This window comes from Camelus ferus, chromosome 14 (assembly GCF_009834535.1).
Source record: "Camelus ferus isolate YT-003-E chromosome 14, BCGSAC_Cfer_1.0, whole genome shotgun sequence".
NCBI classification, from domain to species: domain Eukaryota; kingdom Metazoa; phylum Chordata; class Mammalia; order Artiodactyla; family Camelidae; genus Camelus; species Camelus ferus.
The window spans coordinates 52,958,857-52,980,954 of NC_045709.1; the positions used below are offsets into that span (position 1 = coordinate 52,958,857).

Consider the following 22,098-nt stretch of genomic DNA (forward strand, 5'->3'; position numbering starts at 1 on the left):
ATTGAGGGAAGAAATTCAACAAATGAAATAGCCATCTTAAATATGCCCACAAATTCCTTCAGATTCTTAGCTAATGCCTGAACTACACAAATGAGAAGCAAGAGGACAGCATTTCCAGTGGGAATCAAATGCAAGAAGGCTGAGAGAACAGAGCAGAGATTTTAACATCCACCCAGTTCTGAGGGGACAGAACTTGACATTCAAGGTCCTACCAAGTTAACAGGATTTGGTGAACAGCTTGAACTTTCTATTAAAACCCCAGAAGGGCCACACCTTAGGAGTAAGAATCATATCTCAGAACCAAGATTAAAACTGAAATAGATCCACTCCAACAAAGCTCAAAATTAAAACCAAGTATCAACAGAATTACGGTGATCTACTGGCAATTTAACTGTGTTCTAAAAAAAGACCCTCAATACTTTTCAGAGGACACTGCAAAATACAAAATCTCCATAACGTATCATCATGCATAATGCCCAACATAAACTTTTAAATTATTAAATGTGCATTAAAATTAAATAATTATTAATTATTAAAAATTATTAAACACAGGAAAATGTGACCTGGAGTCAAGAATAGTATCAATAGAACCGGACCCACAGATTATTCTGTTGCTGAAATTGCTAGTCAGAGCTTTAAAATAACTGTGATAAATATATTAAAGGATCTTCAAGGATATGGATGAAGAGATAGACAGATAGTTTTGGAAGAGATGTGGAAACTCTGAAAAAGAAATGATACACTTAGAATGAAAAAATATAACATCCGGAGTTTAAAAAGCATTGTTGGGATTAACAGCAGATTGAAAAATGCAGAATAAAGGATCAGTAAACTTGAAGAGAGGTGAATAGTAATTATTAAAACTGAAACACAGATTACTTGATCAATAAGAGAAACAAATATCTTCAGCCTTATGAAACAAACTGTAATGAAAAAGGAAGACATTAATATACACAACTGATTATTTTCTATAAGCCTAGGGATTAATAATGTACTAAATATGTGCCACGGTGTGGTCAGCACTGTCAACCTAAGTGTTCATCAGTGGATGGATGGATAAAGAAGATGTGAGATGTGAGATATAGATATAATGGAATGTTATTCAGACGTGAAAAAAGGAAAGCCTGTCATTTTTGACAACATGAATGAAACTAGAGGGTATTCTGCTAAGTGAAATAATCCAGACAGAGGAAGATAAATACTGCATGGTATCAATTATATGTGGAATTTAAAAAATAGTCGAACTCTTAGAAACAGAATAGAGAAGTAATTTCCAGGGCCAGGAGTGTGGCAGAAGTAGAGAGAGGTTGGTAAAAGGGTACATTCAGCTATGAGATTGTTACCGAAGGCAAGTTTGTACACCTGATACACCATGAGGCCAAGCACACCGAAATGTCAGAGGCTGGAGCAGAGAAAGTTTCATTGCAGGGCCAAGCAAGGACGACAGTGTGGCTCATGCCCAAGAAAAACCCAAACTCCCCAAAGGGTTTCAGCAAAGCATATTGAAAGGCCAGGTAAGGGAGGAGGGCCACAGGGAATGTAATCAGCTCGTGCACAATTCTCTGATTGGTTGATGTTGAGGTAACAGGGCGGTCACACTGTCAATCCCTAGGTGCCAGAATGTCTGGGGGCCACGTGCTCTCTACCATCAAGTAGTTAATTTCTTCCCTATAGTGGTGGTTTTTAGCATCTGAAAAACTCAGGAAATATACATGAGATACTATTATCTGGGTGCTTCAGAGAGGAGCTACAACAGAGGGTATGGGGGAGGGGTCTGACCCTGGAAGCCTCCACAGGGTCCTGCCAGGTTACAAAATGAGTAATGTCTGAGGATGTAATGTAAAACATGATGACTATAGTTGATTACATTATATTATATATTTGAAATTTGCTATGAGAGTAGAACTTGGTCTCACACATACACACACACACACACACACACACACACACACACGATCAGCATGTCAAGTGATGGCTATGTTAACTAGATGATGGGAACCCTTTCACAGTGTATATGCTCAAATTATCACAATATACAATTTAAATATCTTACAGTTTTATTTGTCAACTATACCTCAATAAAGCTAAAAAAATAAAATTTTGGAAAAGCAAAAGTGGAGATAATTTGTTGCCAGCAAGTCCATTCCACGAGAAAAGCTAAAGTTCTTCAGATTGAAGAGAAGTAATATCAGACAAAAATTTAGAATTATAGAAAGGAATGAAAATACATGAAATACAAGTTTATGTATCAATATAAATGATTATTTTTCCTTCTTTTCTACTTGTCTAACAGATAACTGGCTGTTAAAAGCAAAAGCTATAAATATTTTTAGGTTATAATTTATTGAGAACTTAACTTTGTCCAGGCACCGTCCTGAGTGTTTTACAAATGCTAATTTATCTAACCCCCCACAATAACCTAACAGGATGCAGAAATGTGTAGGAAGTTGATCAAGGTCACAGTAGACATTTAAGACTATAATGTTTAAAATATGGATTCTGGAATTAAATAGACCTGGATTCAAATGCTGTCTTTTCATTTACCAGCTGAGTGTACTTGGAAATTCCACTTAATGCTCTAACCATCAGTTTCCTCACATAAAATATATTCTTAATAATATCTTCTAAATTGTGAAAATTGAGTGAAATCATTCATGTAAAGAAAATTATCCTGAAGCTAGTCATCTAGTAAGCTGTCCACAATTGGTAGTCACTGTTACTATGTGACCTGGGATCAGAACTCGGTGCTGCCTGCCCAGAAAGTCCATATCCTTCACCAGTGTATCATACTACCTCTGTGTCTTAGAATATAACTCAAAACCATGAAAAATGAAGCAAAACAAAACAAAAGCCCTTCTCTACTAGAAAATAGGGAGTATAGAAAATACAAATGCGCCTGCCAAGTTAAAGGAAAGAATATCTGCTACTTTCTCTGATAGAAGACATCTGTTATGAAAATTGCTAAACCTGAGGGTAGAAATATTTATTTTAAGTACCTTTAGATACTGAAGATTCCATCACGCACAGCCTTTTATGGTTTTGATACAAGAGCACATTTTCTGTACCAACAAAAACAAACCATTACCAAAGCATCTCAGAACATGAACACTGATATCAAGCATTTGGAATTGTGATGGGTAAAAGCAACTTTCTTGTTCTAACCAGTTATGTTTTCTTAAAAAATAAAATTAAATCGAATGAATCAATCTGATGATCAAATAAAATTACTGTTTTGATGGATAGGTTACTACTTTGCTTTCTCTCTGGCCTTCTGAAAGAGTCATAATTAGCAAGGAAGCTTCCCATCTAGGAAATGCATACCTCTACATAGTGCTACTGAAGTTTTCCATTTTGCTATTCATTGGATCTTAAAATGGCTCAATTCCAGGCCTTTCATTAATTAAGGCATGAATTAGTTCATTCATTAGTTTACTGAAAAATTTTAGTGAGCATCTATGCCAGGCACCGTGTTAGATGTTACAAGACGTACACAGAATAATAGACATCCAGAAATGACCATCTGGAAGAGGACTTGGAAGAGTCTCCAAGTGATGAAATATATTCAGTGTGACAACTGCTCTGACAGAAAGATTAGGACTATAGCTAATAATACTGTAATGTATGTGTGAAAGTTGCTAAGAGAGTAACTCTTACAAGTTTTCATCACAAGAAAAAAATTTATAACAATGTATGGTGATGAATGCTAACTAGATTTATTGTGGTGATTATTTTACAATATATACAAATATTGAATCATTACACTGTACACTTGATACTAATATAATGTTATATGTCAACTGTCTCAATTTTTGCCACTATGAACATTTATGGTCATTTCTGTGGACCTTCTTTTCCCTTAAGTAAAATCCTGGGCACAGGATATCTTGTTGATGCAGTATTTATAGGGTTAAATTAATCTTTCCAATATGTTTGTACCATTAAAAATTCTCATCATTGAAAAAAAATTATCTCAAATTTTAAAATGTAATATATATATATACAATGGAATATTATTCAACCTTTAACAAGAAGGATATCCTGATATTTTCAACAACATGGATGAAGCTGGAGGACATTATGCTAAGTAAAATAAGCTAGTAACAGAAAGAAAAGAACAATGATCTCACTTTTATAAATAATCTAAAATAGTCAAATTCATAGAACCAGAGAGTAGGATTTTGGTTTCCAGGGACTAGAGGGAGCAGGAGATGGAGAAGTGTGGGTCAAAGGGTACATAGCTTCAGTTATCCAAGATGAAGAGGTCCTAGAGCTCTGCTGTACAACAAAGAGACTACAGTTAACAACACTGTATTGTACATTTAAAACTTTGCTGAGAAGATACATTTCATGTGAAGTGCTCTTACCCCCCCCCACACACATATTATAAATAAGTAAATAAAGTGGGAGGGAACTTTTATAGGTGATGGATAAGTTTACAACTTTGATCATGGTGATGGTTTCACAATATAGTCTTATAGCCAAACTCATTAAATTGCATATATTAAATATGTGTAGCTTTTTGTATGTCAATTGTATCTCAATAAAGAGTTTTTTTGAAAATAAAATAAATAAAAAATAAAGTGCAAAAAAATAAAAGCAATGCAACATTATATTAGGTATGAAACATGCTGATCTTAAAATTTAGACTTTTCTGAGTCCATATTATTTTTCTATAACATTCTATAAACATATAAGCCAAAAACAAAAATAATGCTATGTTTAAAGTATATTTTCTGTTTAAATTTTTTCCAGTATTAAGAGTAGAGCACATCATGAAATTGGTTTTGGCATCAACTCAGTCACATACATTTTCTAAGACCAGATTAAATCAAATGGTTTTAGATAAATAGGGATTACCTGAATTAACAACGTAGAGTTGCTAGTGGAAAAACCTGTCACATATTTCTGTTTTCGATTGGCTTAACTTAGGAGGTACTTTCTGGTTTTACCTTGGCACAAATTATAAAATGGCCTCACGTCCTATTTACTTACTTGGAATTTCTCACGGAGGACATGCTGCTTAAGAAAACAGATGTTTCAGCCCTGGGAGGCATTATTTAAGTTTAATGTGCTTTGCTTAAAGAATCAAGTAAAATCTGAACACCTTGTTTTGACACAGGTTAGTAGATGACATTTACTTGGATTTGCATAAATGATGATTTGTCATAAATAATACCCCTGACTCTTAGATGAATCTGTTTAAACTTGCTAACTCTTTGAGATCACTATTGTCAAACTTGATGCTTTCAGGTTTGGGGTCTTTGATAACGTAGGATAAAATCTAAAGAAACTCATTCTACCACTTTAGCATAACACTGGATCTCCTTAGTGATTGAGTACAATTTATTTCTTACATAATGATAATAGTAATAATAAGAAGAAATGGTGTGGGTATTCAGAGTGTGTTTTTTAAGGCAGAATGAGAAGGAAAGAGAAAGCAACATTTTGGTAGAAGGTATTTCTGTTTTTTCCAGTGTGGAGAGAGAGCACTGATATTGCTGAAAGTGCAAGTCTGAACGTTTTACTTGGTTCATCTTGCTGTGAACGTAACTAGAAAACCCGAGATGGTGTCATTAAATTCTAGCTGATCTGATGTGGAGTGCAACTCAGGATGAAACCGAAAAAAGAATGAGTCCCTTTCTACCTAATAAAACTGAAAAAGGAGGGGAAAAAAAGAAAAGAAAAAAAAATACATTAGAAGTTAAAAAAAAAAATGAGTTCTTGCTTTTTTTTTTTTCTAAATTTGAAGTATAGCCCATGTACAATGTTGGGTTAATTTCTGGTGTACAGCATAGTGATTCAGTTATACATATACATATATTCCTTTTGATATTTTTTTCATTACAGGCTATTACAAGTTACTGAATATATTTCCCTGTGCTATACAGTAGGACCTTGTTTATCTATTTTACATACAGTAGTTAGTATCTGCAAATCTCAAACTCTCAATTTATCCCTGTTCCCTCCCCTTTCCCCCCTGATAACCGTAAGTTTATTTTCTATGTCTGTGAGTCAATTTCTGTTTTGTAAGTAAGTTCATTTCTGTCATTTTTTTAGGTTTCACATATAAGTGCTATCACATGGTATTTTTCTTTCTCTTTATGGCTTACTTCACTTAGTATGATAATCTCCAGGCCCATCCATGTTGCTGCAAATAGCATTATTTCATTCTTTTTTATGATTGAGTATTATCCCATTATATATATATACCACAATTTCTTTATCCAGTCATCTGTCGATGGACATTTAGGTTGTTTCCACGTTTTGGCTATTGTATATAGTGCTACTCTGAACACTGAGGTGCATGTATCTTTTCGAATTAGAGTTTCCTCTGGATACATGCCCAGGAGTGCGATTACTGGATCATAGAGCAAGTCTATTTTTAGATTTTTAAGGACTCTCCATACTGATCCTTTTTTTTTAAAGTAATACAAAAATTCAAGCAACATCCTAGGACTAGAGTTAAATGATGGCTAACAATTTTACAGAGATTTGAAGACCTGGAAGACAGACAATGGCAAATTCAGCCTGATTATGGCTCACATCTATGGCTGAGAACGGTACATGCTCCTTGTTTGATGCTCAGTGTGAGAGGAGGTGTTCAGCCTGATTGTAAATCCTGAAGTCTCGGAAGATCACCTTCTTCTCTGGACATCTTTCTCTCTCCTCTTATGATTAACCCTGAAATGGACCCTCTAGATTCCAGGCCAGGAACACCTTGTGACCGCCTCGCCTTCCTGTGCCTCCCAGCCCATACTTGGATTTGAGGAGCTGCAGGAAGAGAGCTCTGTCTTGAAACATCCTCACTTCTGATAAGGCCTAGCGACCTTTTAAGTGTGTCCAGTTGGTTATTTCATTTACCATCAAGCTTTAATCTCTCCTTTGGCTGGATTTTGACGAAAGCTAAGATCTTTAAAAATATATATTCAAGTGATTAAAAGTGTATTAAGCAATTGAGTACCTTTTTACAAATATGATGGGTAATGGTAATAATGATTAATCTGCAAAGGAAAACGTGGAATGATTTTTATTTGCTCTCCGTATAACTGTCTGATGTTAGGATTTGGCATTTCCTTGTGGGAAACCAATTACGGGGATGTTCTGCCAAGATAAAGGAAGGAGGAAATGAGTACCGCACCCCAGTAAGACTATATGGAGGTTTTAAAAAACATTTTTAAAAATAGCTTGATAGAATCAATTGAACTTAAGGAATATTTCCTAATCCTACTGCCATGAGGTGTTAGTTTCCAAGTTTATATGACTGTTATTTGGACAGTGGCCCCATTTCTCTCTTTTGGGAGTTCCCAAATCCTGTCCCTAGCTCTGCTGTGGGAGGGGTGATAATTTCAGTGAGTTTCACCAAGCAGCTTTGAATCAGGGTCACAACTGCGTAAAGAACATCAGTCCTTGCCTTTCTACACCCTTCCTTAGAAAAGTCTTTCTTATTTGGGACTCAGGATTTTTTTCTCAGTACTATTAGCACTATGACAAGAAGAGATTTTTCTTTCTGTGGCAGCATCACTTCTAATTTTGAGATAACTTCCAGTTAAAATACAATTACTAGTCTCTAAATTGGCAGAGACATGATATCCTGAATCTTCACTGATAAGAACCCATCCACTAATATATGAAAATCACAGATAGAGGTCAAGGGAAAAGATGATTTCTGAACTTTCCACTACCAGTTTCCCTTGATTGATGTATGTAAGCCGAAATTATATTCTAAAATTCTGGAAAGTCTCCAAGGATTGCTTTATAGCTTCCTGCTCTCACATGTACACTTGTCTAACTGTAACAAATCTACAAGTACTAGGTAAGTTGAATGCTGGTTATGCAAGGAAGGTACATATCTTTCTTTGATCAAAACTTGTCATAATTCCTGGGAATAGAGTGAGACAAGATGTATCACAGAATTCTGATAAAATGGGAGAAAAAAGCATAATAATAGAATTAAATATATTTCTCTTATATAAATATACATGAAGGCCTATCTTATCTATTGGGCCATTATAGTAAGTCATTTTCATGCAGGACCTGTTTTGCTTAACTGCACAAAACATCTGGGTCTGCACAGAACGTCTCCTATGGCTGCTCCACGAATGTATTCACTTACTAGATAACTTTGAACACACACTATATGTGAAGGAGTAGGGAATACAGAGATGAAAGAGATAGGATCTTTGTCTCCAATAAAAACTTAAAAGTCTATCAAAGTTGTAGAGTAGATAATGAGAGTAAGATTTTGATCAAAACACAGTAACAAGTCTGAGCCCTGCCTCACGATTCATAAGCTGGTCCATCATAGAAATACATTAATCAGGCAATACTGTTTGGAGATCAATAGTTATATTAATCATCTGTAAGAGAACATTTTCTGTGCATGTAAAATAAACATGAGCTTATTTAGCTTCTTGTGCATTTGATTTAAGGGCTAAAAATGGTTTAAACGCAGGATGAATTCTAGAGTTCCCAAAGCTCAAAGGTAGCATAATGTTGGATTCATGCAAGATTTTTTCAATACAGCAAACAATACTGGAAATATATCACCTTATTTCTACTGACTCTAGTGCAGAAGTCTTACGTTATAAATTTATGGTGCTGATTATTTATGAAATGATCTTTATATCCATCTGACAAGTTTTTTTGCTCAGGTGATGTGCCAGCACCATGTTAAGTGTTTCAGGCTCACAAAGACAAGTAACACATAGTGCCTTACACACAGGACCAGGACAGCTGTAAGAAATGATAGCTAGGAAAGATTACAATAGGAAAAGACACCTTACAGTGGGGGACTTTTGAAATAAAAATGGAACATTAGGTAAGATTTTTAAGGAAGAAAGTAAGCCACAAGACAGTGAAGGCTTGAAGGCAGGATAGTGAGGGGAAAAAACTGTCCCAGTGGACTGGAATTAAGACTTTTGGAAACTGAAGTCTACCTGTGAACATAAAAAAAAGGCTGCTCCCCCCACTCAACATGATAATTATTTTACTTTTAGTACTCTTTCAGAGAAAATAATACTTAAAGACATGTTATTCCAAATTCACTTTGGAATAAATTTGCCACGGCATCTATACACATGTTGAACATTATAGAGATTGGATGGATAGGCACATTATTTATTCAGTCTAATATTGAGGCTTACGCAGATCCCTGGATCCATGGTCAAAATCATCTGTGGGAGTCTTTGACCCTCTCTTTAGAAACCACTGATGTCAGGTATGGCAGCAATGGAGAGCACGGCTGGAAAGGGAGGCTCAGATATTATTATAGGAGGATGTTGAATCAAGGTCTAGAAAGTTTGTTCTTAATTTCGAAGGAGGCATTATAAGTATCCGAGCTTATAGTGACATGATCCAATTTGTGGTTTAGGAAAATTATTCAGTCTGTCATATTCAATATCAGAAACAAAATGCCTAACATAGTGCCTGGATTGTAACAGGTGCTCAACAATAAATATTTGTTGAATAAATGAATAAACAAATGAATGGAATCAGGGGAGGGGCTTCAAGATGATGGAATAGAAGGACGCGGAGCTCATCCTCTCCCACAGATACATTAAAAATATGTCTACACATGGAATATTCTCACAGGATACCTCCTGAACTCTTAAATCAATTATCAGAACAGAATTTCAGAGGTACAGAGAGGTAAAACATGTGGTCAGGTGCTACAAAGCAACCAAGGAGGACAAAAATAGAAAATGAGAACATCAGACTGTGCATAGTAAGGGGTCTGAAAAGGATCTCTTCCCAGGAGTCTTTCCTGTGGAAGGCAGCAATAGTGGCCAGCCTGATGAGAGTTAAAGAAAAATTAACTTCATGGAGAAGGTGGTGAACAGAAGATGATGGCAGGCAGTGTGTGGTATCTCATGACAATCCAGAAAAGAAACATCATTGAGATTTTTTTTCCCAAATCATAAATATTTAGAGGTGATGGGACATCACAACTTACTCTCAAGTAGTTCCGGGAGAAAAACTACTTTATATTATATTTGCCAATTTTCTGAAAGGCTGGGGTTATTTCAAATATTTAAAAAATAAATCATAAAAATGCTTTTAAATAAAGTTTTAAAAAGTATGACAAAACAATAAAAAATCTAGAGATAGGGCAAGAATTTGAGTGAGAGGCATTGTTAAGTAAATATGAGGGTTTCTTTTTTTTAATTGAAGTTTAGTCAGTTACAATATGTCAATTTCTGGTGTACAGCATAATGTCCCAGTCATGCATATATATATACATATATTCATTTTAATATTATTTTTCATTAAAGGTTAATACAAGATTTTTGAATATAGTTCCCTGTGCTACACAGAAGAAATTTGTTTTTTATCTATTTTTATATACAGTGATAAATAAACATTTTTTGTGTTGGTGGGGGAGGTGGTTTTGTTTCATAGAATCAGGAGAATGTTGATCTGTTCCTAGGCAGAGAAGAAGGATGAGTAAGAAGAGAAATACATACAGAAGCTGTTCTAATAGATGCTTCAATCCAGCGTGCTAACTTTCGTGGGATAGTATAAAGAAATTGGCAAAGAGGCTAACAGTCTTTTATCTTCAGGAATTTGGATTGCAAATGTACCCAAACAGGAATACATACCCTTTCATCTAGAGTGACTCTAAAATATATTATTAGCAGGTGTACTGTAAGTCAGTCTCGATGGAAATGGGCATAATAATTGATTGAATTTTCAGGACCAGTGGTCCCAGTGTTCCTGGACCTCACCTCCTTCAGGAGACTCTGGTTTAGCCTTCTTCCTGGTTACAAACACAGCGAGGCAAGCCTTCTTAGCTAAGGAGGGTATCCGTGCCATGTATGATCAATGAGTGGTGATGCTCATCAGTGTTCATCCAGCATCAGACTATGTTCCTATGAACAGTTTCATGGTAATCAAGGGCCTGTTATTACTTGTTATTTAAGTAGGGCTCAAGGAGATGGGGTGCTGTGACTGTGGATACAAGAGACATACTACCTACATAAGAAGTGGCATAGACTGGCTATCACAGCAGATTGCCATTGGGGGAGATTAAACGGGCTGGGCTGTAATCTGTTTTAGGAAAACATTATTGTTTTGTAGTCCATTTTAACACTAAAACTCTTGCAGCTGAATGAGTAAATAATATCTCTCCCATCACTAGCACACAACTATCCGTTGTGGAAGGCTTTTATAATTCCATTTGGTTCAACACGTTGGCAAAGCGGGGGTAACAGGTAGTCTAGGAGACACAGTCCATAAATGGCATAAATAACATTTATTTTTGCTAGAAAAGATATATAATGTTATGTAATTGTAGGTCTTTAAACACCCCGGAGAAATTTGAGATGATGATGGAGAGAAGACAAGGGCAGTCTCCTGGTCTTTTTAAAGAGAGCGACAACATGCAGAATGAGATCATGGAGTTTGGATTCAGAAAGTGGTTCTGTTTCATCCCAAATTGTGACCTTAAGCAAGCTAGTAAACCTCATTTTCTTCATCTGTAAAATGGGGTTAATAGTACCTTACAGGGTTTTTATAAGGATTAAAGAAAATATATGTAGCATGACTAACTATGATTATTATCTGCTTACTCATATGCAGGTATGCTGTCCAATAGCTATTTCTATTTTTTTATGTTTACTATATATGAACCATGTGTTAGCCCAGTCAGTCCCTATCTAGAGGCTTATAAACATCTACAATCATCAAAAACAAGCAAACAGACTAAAAAAACCCACCGTAAACACCGACTTAAAAAAGTCTTTACAGATGGAGGCATCCTCCTATAATTCTTCTATATTTCTTTCTTTCTTTCTTTCTTTTAGATTGCCATTCCCCATCCTCAAGAAGGAGGGAAGGAAGGAAGGAAGGAAGGAAGGAAGGAAGGAAGGAAGGAAGGAAGGAAGGAAGGAAGGAAGGAAGGAAAGAAGGAAGAAAGAAAGGAGGAAGGAAGAAAGGAGGAAGGAAGAAAGGAGGAAGGAAGGAAGGAAGAAAAGAAAAGAGAAAGAAACTCTGCTTATTGGGAATGAGGACAAGGAAGCCTTAAATCCAATGAAAGGTAGTCAGATTAGAGATTGCTATGGAATACATCTTTTCCTTTTTTAAGATATCAGAGCTCTTAGAAGTGTATCTAAATAAGCAATCTCAAGAAGATTTTATATTCAGTTATGACTATATTCTCATGTGATATTTATAATGTTTCTCTAATAAGCTGGTCCTTTGACCTGGTTTGCCCAGGACAGTTCCAGTTTATTCCTGTTACTCTGGCCTCATTAGTAACAGTCTCTACAATCTTTCACTCTTAAAAGTATCCTAGTTTGGACAGTAAGTACAATCATTCCAAGTAAAGCATTTTTATACTTGAATTTTCCTGAGAACTCAGGTTAGAGGCCATGCCATAAAAGGTACTGAATATTTTACCTACAACCTGAGTAAATTATACAAATTGGCACCTAGAGTGTGAAATGTTTTCACAGGAAATTGTTCCAGTTAACATTTTATTATTGAGTCATAACACTGCAAAAGAGAGAAAGCAAAAAAGAAAGATTTACGGGAATGAGAGGACCAAAGCAAATGGAAACCTGCACCAGGTCTTTGGTGACCAGAGCAACACAGAGAACTTGGAGGTCAAGTGTGTTCATGCCATTCCCTGGACGTTTTGGAAGCTCCTTCCCAAACTGATAAGAAATAGGAGAGATATTTATTTTACTTGGCTGCAAAGTGATTTTTAAAAATCTAAATACTACGCAATTATTTTTCTAAAATGCTATTAAAGTTTAAAACTTAGCTCATTTTGAGCATTTTGAATCCCCAAGTCCTATACCCTGGAGGTGAATTCGTTGCATAGAATTAAAGGTTAATGTGACATGGAAAATATCCAGTGTCTAGACTGCTCTTCCTTTTCCCTCCTGTCATGTCTCCTTTCCAGTGTATCTATTAAATTTATATTATTTCCAAGAAGGAGAGAGAAACTGGGATTATGCTTTGCCCAATAAAAGCTGAGATTTCTGAATTAATTCTAGAAACATTTTTGTGAGAAAATTCAAATCTATTACTTTTTATAACTTAAGTTATGGAAACAGTAACTAAGTTAATTTGAACATGAGCTTATGAAGTGTGAATATATTAATTTTTATTATGATGTCACTGGGTCACTTTAAATAGAGGTATAAACATTGTGCTTTTCAATATTATTTATTTACTTAGCCTTACCTCCACTGAACTTATTACTCAACAGGAAAAAAAAATGGATATCTTGGCATGAAATAAAGACAGATAAAAAGAACAGATAGTTGTCAAGGCCAAATACCAGAATGTAGATTAAGTCTAATGAGTTCTAGGAAATTATCATCACAAAATAATTGTGAATTACCGATTTGGGGTATTTTTTGGTCTTTCATCAACTTGCCATAAGTAAGTCTCCATGAGTAAAAATTTCTATAAATTCTATGCTTAAAAAATATTCATCCTGAAGTCCTCTAATAATCCAGAGGCCCTTCTGTCATTAATCTATTTATATTTTCCATTGCTGTGTATAAAGAGGCTAGTGTGTATTTCTTTCTCTATTTTTCAAACATTAGTCTAGAAGAACTTTGTGAAATGACACCTAAAGGCCGGGGTTATTATGAACATAAGAATGAAATCTTCTGTAAAACCAAACCCACCATCAACAAACTCTAGAGACAGAATGTGTAAAATATGTGATGGACAAAAGCTTGCTACACTTAATACATGAGTTCTCACAAATCAAAAAATAAAAAATTGCTTCCCACAGGAAAATGGGCAAAGATTTGAAAAGCAAATTTATAAGACATTCAAAAAGCAAATAAGAAAAGATATTCAAACTTGTTGATAATCAAAGAAATTCAAGTCAAGTAACAATGGAATAGAAGGCTTTCTCCTAGTAGACTGAGAGGATTTTTAGAGTAAAAATGTCTCTAAATGATGAAGATGAAGGAAACAAGTCACTTTTGTACACTGTTGGTGAGCATGTAAATCAGCAAAACCTTTCTAGACAGAAATACGATAATATGCCTTAAAGGTCTTAGTGATGCCCAAATCATTTGATGTGGAATTCTTCTTCTCAGGATTATTTCTTAGGAATTGTTTGGAGAAAAGCACAGGGTATTATATATAAAGACACTTGTCACTGGAATTCACACTTTGGCAGAAAATAGAAAAGAGTCAATCGTTATCAATACTGAATTAGTTAAATAAATATGGTATATTTATAGATGGAATATTATTCATTCATTAAGGATGTAAATTTATATTTATTGACATACAAAAAGGCCAATGTATATTTAATTTTAAAAAGCTAGTTACAAAAAGAATGTTTATGGTACAATCTCATTTTTTAAATTTTTTAAAAGAATTTTTAAAAGAAAAATATACATCAAAATTATATCAGCAATCATCTTTCAGTGGTAGGATTATATAGAATTTTATTTTCTCCTATATATGTGTCTGTATTTCCTAAATTATTTATAGTAATAATAAAAACAATAAAGCACTTCCCCCTACTTCCCTATTATGGAGGGGGAAATGTCATGGTAAGTAATTTCTGGCCATTTTTCAATTAGATGGGCGTGAAATTTAATTCTCTGTCCTGAAGAGTCATATTTATATTCTATGGAAAATCTAAATGGGAAGTGTGCTTCATACCTGAAACTTTCAGACAATGATAATGGAAATTTCTACAGATGGAGGTTGTGACTTCTACAAAAAAGAAGGGTCACATGAAATGAAAGGTCACATAGGTTATGACAAAAAGCAGCTTTGTTGGGCAGGGCACTCCATTTGGGAAGGAGATTTCTGAATACCACATTGTTGTTATTCTGAAGATTGGCACCTCTTGATTTGACACTTAGCCCTGTTTCTTCTTACTCACCAGCACAAAGTGAGCCACATCTTGGGAACCAGAAGAAAGAGTAATTGGAGGGAATGGGGAGAGAAGGAAATGGTGACAATAATGAGAAAAACTTCCTGGCCACAGCTCAGAACAATGTTATCAGGCCCATAAATTTGGTGCTAATTTTATCTATGGAAAATCACAAAAATGAGCCTAAATGCCTCCTTTCCTGCTCCAAGCACAAATTTTGACTCAAAATTTAGCCCAGAGCAGGGAAAATGAGCCAAATGAATACATGTACTTAGCTAAATCCCTCACAAAGGGACTTTCAGTGTTTCTACTCAGCATAAGAACGTAACTCCTGGCTCTTGTACTGAAATGATTCATGAAAAAAAAGCTAAATATGTTTTCAAAAGAAGCAAGTCAATGTGTCAGAAAAATATGATTGTCCTAATCCAGTTTAACTTTTAACCTCAATAAATAAGCAAGAGAAGTTTGCAACCTGAACCTTTCTTAGCAGTGAATGTTTCTCTTGCTTTTTACTCCTGAAGAGTTTTTCTTTTTTATCCTGGGGATAAAGAGATAGTATAATTCATCAAAATTTCATCCCTACAGGAATCTGGACACCCCCAAAAAGATGAGCTAGTGAAAGAAATTAAGAAACCTTCTTTCACAAATATTTTTTAAAAAGAGGCAGGCATCCATTTGGATACAACCTAGGGTGAGAGCAAAAAATAAATGCAAGGCCCTCTGGAAGACATGCTCTGTCGTGAAGAAGAGCAGAGAACTGGAGGGTCAGGACACAGGGCTCCCCCAGTTAGGCAACCCTAAGCAAGACCCTTAACTGCCCCAGGACCCTATAAGAAATGAAGAATAGACTGATGGTAGCCAGAGGTAGGGGAGGGTGAGATGGGTAAAGGTGGTCGAAAGGTACAAACATCCAGTTACAAGATAAATATGTCCTGGGGATGTAATGTACAACATGGTGACTTTAGTAAACAAGACTGTGTGGTACATTTGACATCTGCTAAGAGAATAGATCTTAAAAGTTCTAATCACAAGAAAAAATAAAACTTGCAATTATGCTTGGTGACAGATGTTAACTAGACTTATTGTGGTGATCATTTTGCAATACAGACATACCATGTTGTACACCTGAAACTAACATAATGTCATATGTCAATTATATCTCAGTTTTGAAAAAAATGGGTTGACTAAATGATTTTATTTGTGCCTTCAGGTTCTAAGATCTATTAGTTGTAATAAACTAGTAGGAGTGAAAAGGTATAAACCAACATATATAGTAGGATCTCATTTTTGTAAAATAAAGCAGAAACATAGTAATAACACAAAACTTGTACATAAGGCAAAGCCTGGAATGAACTTTAACAAAAATCATACAATTTTGTGGCTTTTTATAATTCTCCATCCAAGTCCTTGGTCAGTACTATAATATTCCAAGTAATGTCTTCTTCCAATTTGTGCTTTGATTTTTTTTACTCTTCTAAAGGTGTCATTTGATGCATTAAAATATTAATTTTACTGTAGATTAATTTATTGCTTTCCCCCTTTAAATTAAGATCTTTTCCGTCCTGCTTTGCCTCCACAAAGACATTAAGCAATCAGTGGCTTATTTTTATCTTTTTGTCTCAAGGTGTTCAACCAGTAGACCAAGGGAAGTACTATACCCAAGGGAAAATTTCATAAGATGGCATGCCTTACTTTAATATGGAACTTCCATGAAGATATTCCAGGAGAAGGCTTGATGATCTGTGTTCCACTTTGTCTCTGTAAGTCCTCTGGGATGTTGATTCTCTCTGTCCTTCTGGTAGACTCTGAATCTCACAATGCATCATTGGCAAATTCCCCTGTTTTGTCAACCTTTAAGCGCTCTTGACTCTCTTAAACTAACTGAAACTATCTGCTGTCCCACCTATCCCTCCAAACAAGAGTGAATCCATGTGGTTTTGAATCCTAAAATGTCTACAATTTGGGGAGCCCTTTTAAAGAAAGGAAAGAAATAATATAATAAAATACAAATTACCTGGGACAATTTGTGTAAAAATAGCAAATACAAAATACCCATAGCTGACTTGGGAAGGACCAGTACAAGTGAGGGGTCTGTCCACAGGTCACAACTCCCTCCGCAGCCTTCTCAGGACAAAGCTGTTTTGTCCTCATGCATCTCTGTACACCAGATCCTAGAGTTAGGGTATATTGCTATTTTTAAGTCATTTCTTAGCCTTCTTTCATCAAAAGCCCCCACTCCTTCATGCCATCAGACCACTCATCTACTTTTTCTCCCTATTTTTATTACTAACCTACCTTTGGCCACTTACTCTTTTATTGAGGATTTTTGCTCACTTAGGACTTCACTTAACATCCACAAGATGATCTGTCCAACACCATTGTCCTCCATCTTTTAAAAGTGCTCCTCTGATCCCATGTCTCCCACTAGCCACCACTGCATCTTCTGATCGCCTTCCCAGTAAATAATCTCACAAGATCTTTCTATAGTGACTGTCTTCACTTCCTCACCCCAAATTCTATCTTTAACTGTCTTCAAATAAAAGAAAATGACCTTCTCAAGTCAATAATGAATCTCATGTTTCCTCATGTTTCCAAAAGCAGTGATTTTTCTTTGTCTTCATCTTATTTGCCATCTGAGAGGCTGTCCACTTCCTCTTTAAAAAAACCAAACTTTTATTTATTAACTTTACTTATTTACTTTATTTAATCAGTTTATTAAAGAACCTCCATACTGTCTTCCATAGTGCATGCACCAATTTACATTTCCACCAATAGTGCAGGAACGCTTTCCAGCGTTTATTTTTTGTAGAGTTTTTGATGATGGCTGTTCTGACTGGTGTGAGGTGATACCTCTTTGTGGTTTTGATCTGCATTTCTCTAATAATTAGCAATATTGGGCATCATCAGTCAAGAAATCTTGATTGATGCTTTTGCTAACAGAGTTTTTCTTTAGGCTCATTTACTTTAACAAGTGGTACCACCAGGTACCAACTTAGACATCATCCTTGATGATTCTCTTCTCATGCTCCACAACCAACACTTCAGTAAATTAAATCAGTTCCATTACACACTCTAAATCTGTTCACTTCTCTCTCCACCACGAACACTTTGATCCAAGCCACTGTCATCTCTCACCTGGACCATGGAAATAGCTGCCTGTTTCCAGTCTTGCCTTAATACAATGTAGTCTCTACCTCACTGCAAGAAACTTTTGCCTTAAGTTCTGTTTATTTTTGGTCAAAGTAATATATACACATAATCTTAAAATATGTGATAGTATTTAAAAACTTCAGAGAAAATCAGTAGTTCTTAGCTTATCCCTTCTTATACTTTATTTTCTTGTTTCTTCTGGTGTTTGCTTCCACATTTGAAATAATATAAATGCTATTTCTTTTTTTTCCCCTTTTTTCTTTTAAAATTGACGTATAGTCAGTTTACAGTGTTGTGTCAATTTCTGGTGTACAGCGTAATGTTTCAGTCATACATGTACATACATATATTCCTTTCATATTCTTTTCCATTTGCAGATCATTGCTATTTCTTGTTTGGATACTATCTATTGACTTCTTTTCATGGTTGGTGAAGACCCAGCTCTCCATTCCCCATTTCCTTTGGTAATATTCCTATTACTATTTTTATTTAGTATTTTCTTATTAAACAACTTGTCAGAGTTTTCATTATTTTATTTGTTTATATATATTTTAATTCTAGAGCTAGAGTAGTTTCCTTTTACATATATTTTGTGTTTTATTTGAGGGTGTAGTTTTTTCAAAACTCTGCATGACTCATATATCTGAAAACAATTTTATTTTATACTCAAACTTGATGATAATTTGGCTGGTATAAGATTCTAGATAGAAAATACTTTACTTTGGTATTTTTGTAAGCATTTCTCCATTGCCTTTTGTCAGTGGCATTGTTAGTATTAAAAAGTTGAATGTTATGTTAATTGTTGTTCCTTTGTGACCTGCTTTTTTTTCTCCAGAAACTTCTAGAAGCCTCTCTACCATGGTGCTCTTATATGTCATGATGGTGTGTCTTGAAATCTTCATTCTTTTTCATTCATTCTTCTGGGAATTTTGTTAACTTTTTCAATCTAAGGATTTATACCCTCAAATTGGAGGAAATGATCTTGTGTTATTTCTTTCATCATATCTTCTCCTATCTTTCCTTAGCCTCTAAAATACTCTGAGTTAAATGTTAGATACCGTGATTCCCCCAAGTTTTGTCTTTTCTTTTTTTTTTCCATCATTTTGCTTTTGATTCTAAGTTTCTGAAGATTTCGTCAACTTTATTTTCCAATTTTTTTCTTGTATTTTTCATTTTGTCTAAATTTTTGTCTTTGTTCCTTTGTTATAGTTTGATCTCAGATACATATCTTATCTTCCTAATGATATTAAAGACTTTAAAAAATATACTGTTCTTTGATTTACCTCTGTTTCTTCCAGGACTTTCTTTTCTGTTAGCTTTTATCTCCCTTTTTTTATTGGAGAGATAAATTGGAGGTTTTTCCTCAAATGTCTTATTATCTTCTTGTTAATATTTCATAGTGTTTGAAAACCAGAATTCATCCATAACCAGGATGGTCAAGTGGTGAACTTCACTATAAGTTTCATAGTCAGGAAATTATGTGAAGATATGTTCTCTAGTACTTTTCAGTTTCTTCTGAGCAAAATTTCCTGAGTTTCTTACCTGTGGAGTATAGACCAACATTCACACAACAGGCATATAAAAGAGGACGGGAATTACCCTACTCAGTTTACAGGCTTTAGATTAATCTCCTATTTTCATCCTCAAGCTGCACACACATGTCCTTCACTCTGCCATGCGCCCCTGATGCTTTTGCCACTCAAGTTCAAATTCTCCATAGAATACATGCTCCTTTTTTTTTTTTCGCCATGGAGGACATCATCTTGATGCAGTGTTGGGCAGGGGCATCTGGAGACTAACAGCTTCCAATACAAACTTTTACCCAGTCCATCTATTTCCAGACCTTTGCCCTACCCTGCTCTCCCTAGTACCTCATGACTTTAGGTCCTGGGCAGCAAGAATTGACTCACTCCTCTTTGGTATTCCCTGCACATACTTTAGGTTATAATTACCTGCTTCTATCTAAGTCAGTTACCATTCTTCTGTCCATCTGTTTCCATTTTCCAAAAATATGTGGTCCTGCTTTAGCTCCGGCTGTCTCCTCTCCTTTTATCATTGTTCTTAAAGATTTATTCCTTTTTTCATCCTTTACTATTATTTCAGCAAAGTCTTTGGAATAAAAGGAGAAAACTACATGTGGTCAACCATTCTTCCATAACATCGCTAACCAAAATAATGACTTGCGTCTAAAATTCTCCAGTGGATTTTTATCACATTAAGGGTAAAATCCAAACATATCATCATGATGTTCAAGGCCCCGGTGATCTGGTCCTACATGTCTTTCTACCCCATCACTTGTCCCTCTCCGTTCAGTTACTACACTCCAGCCACTCTGACCTTTGTGTTGTTTAAGGACTTTGTCCTCCAAACTTGCTTCTTTCTGTTATTCAACTAGGTCTTGGCTCCATAGCACTTCGGAGAGATCTTCCTGACTTTCCTAACCCAGAGTACTGCTCCCTTAGAATATTCTACTTTATCAATTTGTTTAATTTTTTTTCAGAGTTTTTTCCACTGGCTGTAATTATCTCATATATTTATGTGTTAACCAGTTTATTGTCTGTATCCTCCCCACTAGAATGTCAGTTCATAAGTGCAAAGTCTTTATCAAGCTCACCCACTGCAGCGTTTCCAGTGCATAATACCCCATAGATAGTAAATATTTACTAAATTGGAAGTATTGGAATGTTACTGCCTTCATATGTCAGACTGGGAAAATATGCTTATCTCTTCTGGTACGAGAAAGGAATTTTGCAGTACCTTCAAAGAATTTATTCTAGAAGATTTTCTCTAAAATATAAGATATTGTAAACCAGGAGAAAACTAAGGATGCAGGTAAGGGCCCAGTATTTGAAAAAGGAGCCAGGTTAGTGTGTGTCATGTAAACCAAGGGAGAAGTGAGTGGGCAGAATGAAATACCACACACTGCTAATGTGTCAAGGATATAGGACTGAGGACAGATATACAGATTCAGTGACTTTTAAGAAAATTTCAAGCTGCATTCTAATTTCTGATCCTTTTTCAAAGTTCAAGGTCTGGCAGTCCCTGTGATCTGGGCATCATCTCCTGCCACTTTCCAAGGCCCCCAACTCTTCTTTCTCCAATAGCCTCACCACTCACCATTCCTCATTTGAAATTGCTTCAAATCTCTTCATCATTTTAATTGGACTTTGTAGCATATTTAATTTTTCTATACCCTTTTTACAATAAAATGAATTTAAATAAATATTTTTTTAATACTGTGTTATGTGGCCTGGCTAGTATGAATTTATTCACTATTATTTGTATCTTCTCTTGTGCAAACCATCTTTGCCAATTTAGCTATTTGGATCTTTGTATTTTGATAAATATTAAGGTTCATTAAGGGGGAAGGGTATAGCTCAGTGGTAGAGCGCATGCTTACCGTGCAGGAGGTCCTGAGTTCAATCCCCAGTACCTCCATTAAAAAAAATAAATAAATAGATAAATAAATAAATAAATAAACCTAATTACCTCCCCCCTTCAAAAATTTTTTATACATTGGAGGCATGAATTCTGTCAATCTGTTAATATTTTATCAAAAACTTTTTCTTCTTCTGTTGGTCTCTAAAGTTTTATTGTTTTTAATTATTATGAAGCTTAAAAGTCAATACTATCATATGTAATAAGTGGTGGACAAATGTGTGACTTTGCCTCTGTAATATTTTGTGTTGTTCACTAGTTAGAAAATTGTCATTCCTCCAGAGTTGAAATAAATTTTATATTGTGGTTTCTGGTGTTTTTCCATAGCTTAAAAAAAAAGTAACACTTTCCTTGGTGCCTTTTGACTTATGGTATAAAATACCATGAAGCTAATTATACCCCAAATACTTCTGAGTTAATGATTACTTTCCCAACTGCTTTATTCAACTTCATTTTTCAGAGGCAGTAGAGTGTAAAGGTTAAGATATGGCTCTGGAGCCCAATGGCCTGGATTTAACATTAGCTGCAGCTCTAGCTGGTCTTGGGAGAGTCACTTCAATTTTCAGCTCCTTCATCCCTAATGGTGTCCTCATCAGTTAACTGGGGCAATGAAACCAGTCAATTCTGTACCCAGCACATGGTAAGCGATCAGT

At 35.3% G+C, this 22,098-nt stretch overlaps 1 long non-coding RNA gene across 2 annotated transcripts; it reads left to right on the forward strand.

The window, feature by feature from the left end:
* Window positions 1–4,994: 4,994 nt before the first annotated feature.
* LOC116668503 lies at window positions 4,995–21,405 on the forward strand. Of its 2 annotated transcripts, XR_004325604.1 has the most exons (4): window positions 4,995–5,119; window positions 16,482–16,617; window positions 18,385–18,471; window positions 21,032–21,405. It is a non-coding gene; the product is annotated as an uncharacterized LOC116668503 (long non-coding RNA). The 2 variants fall into 2 exon arrangements; XR_004325605.1 differs by lacking the exon at window positions 18,385–18,471.
* Window positions 21,406–22,098: the final 693 nt, after the last annotated feature.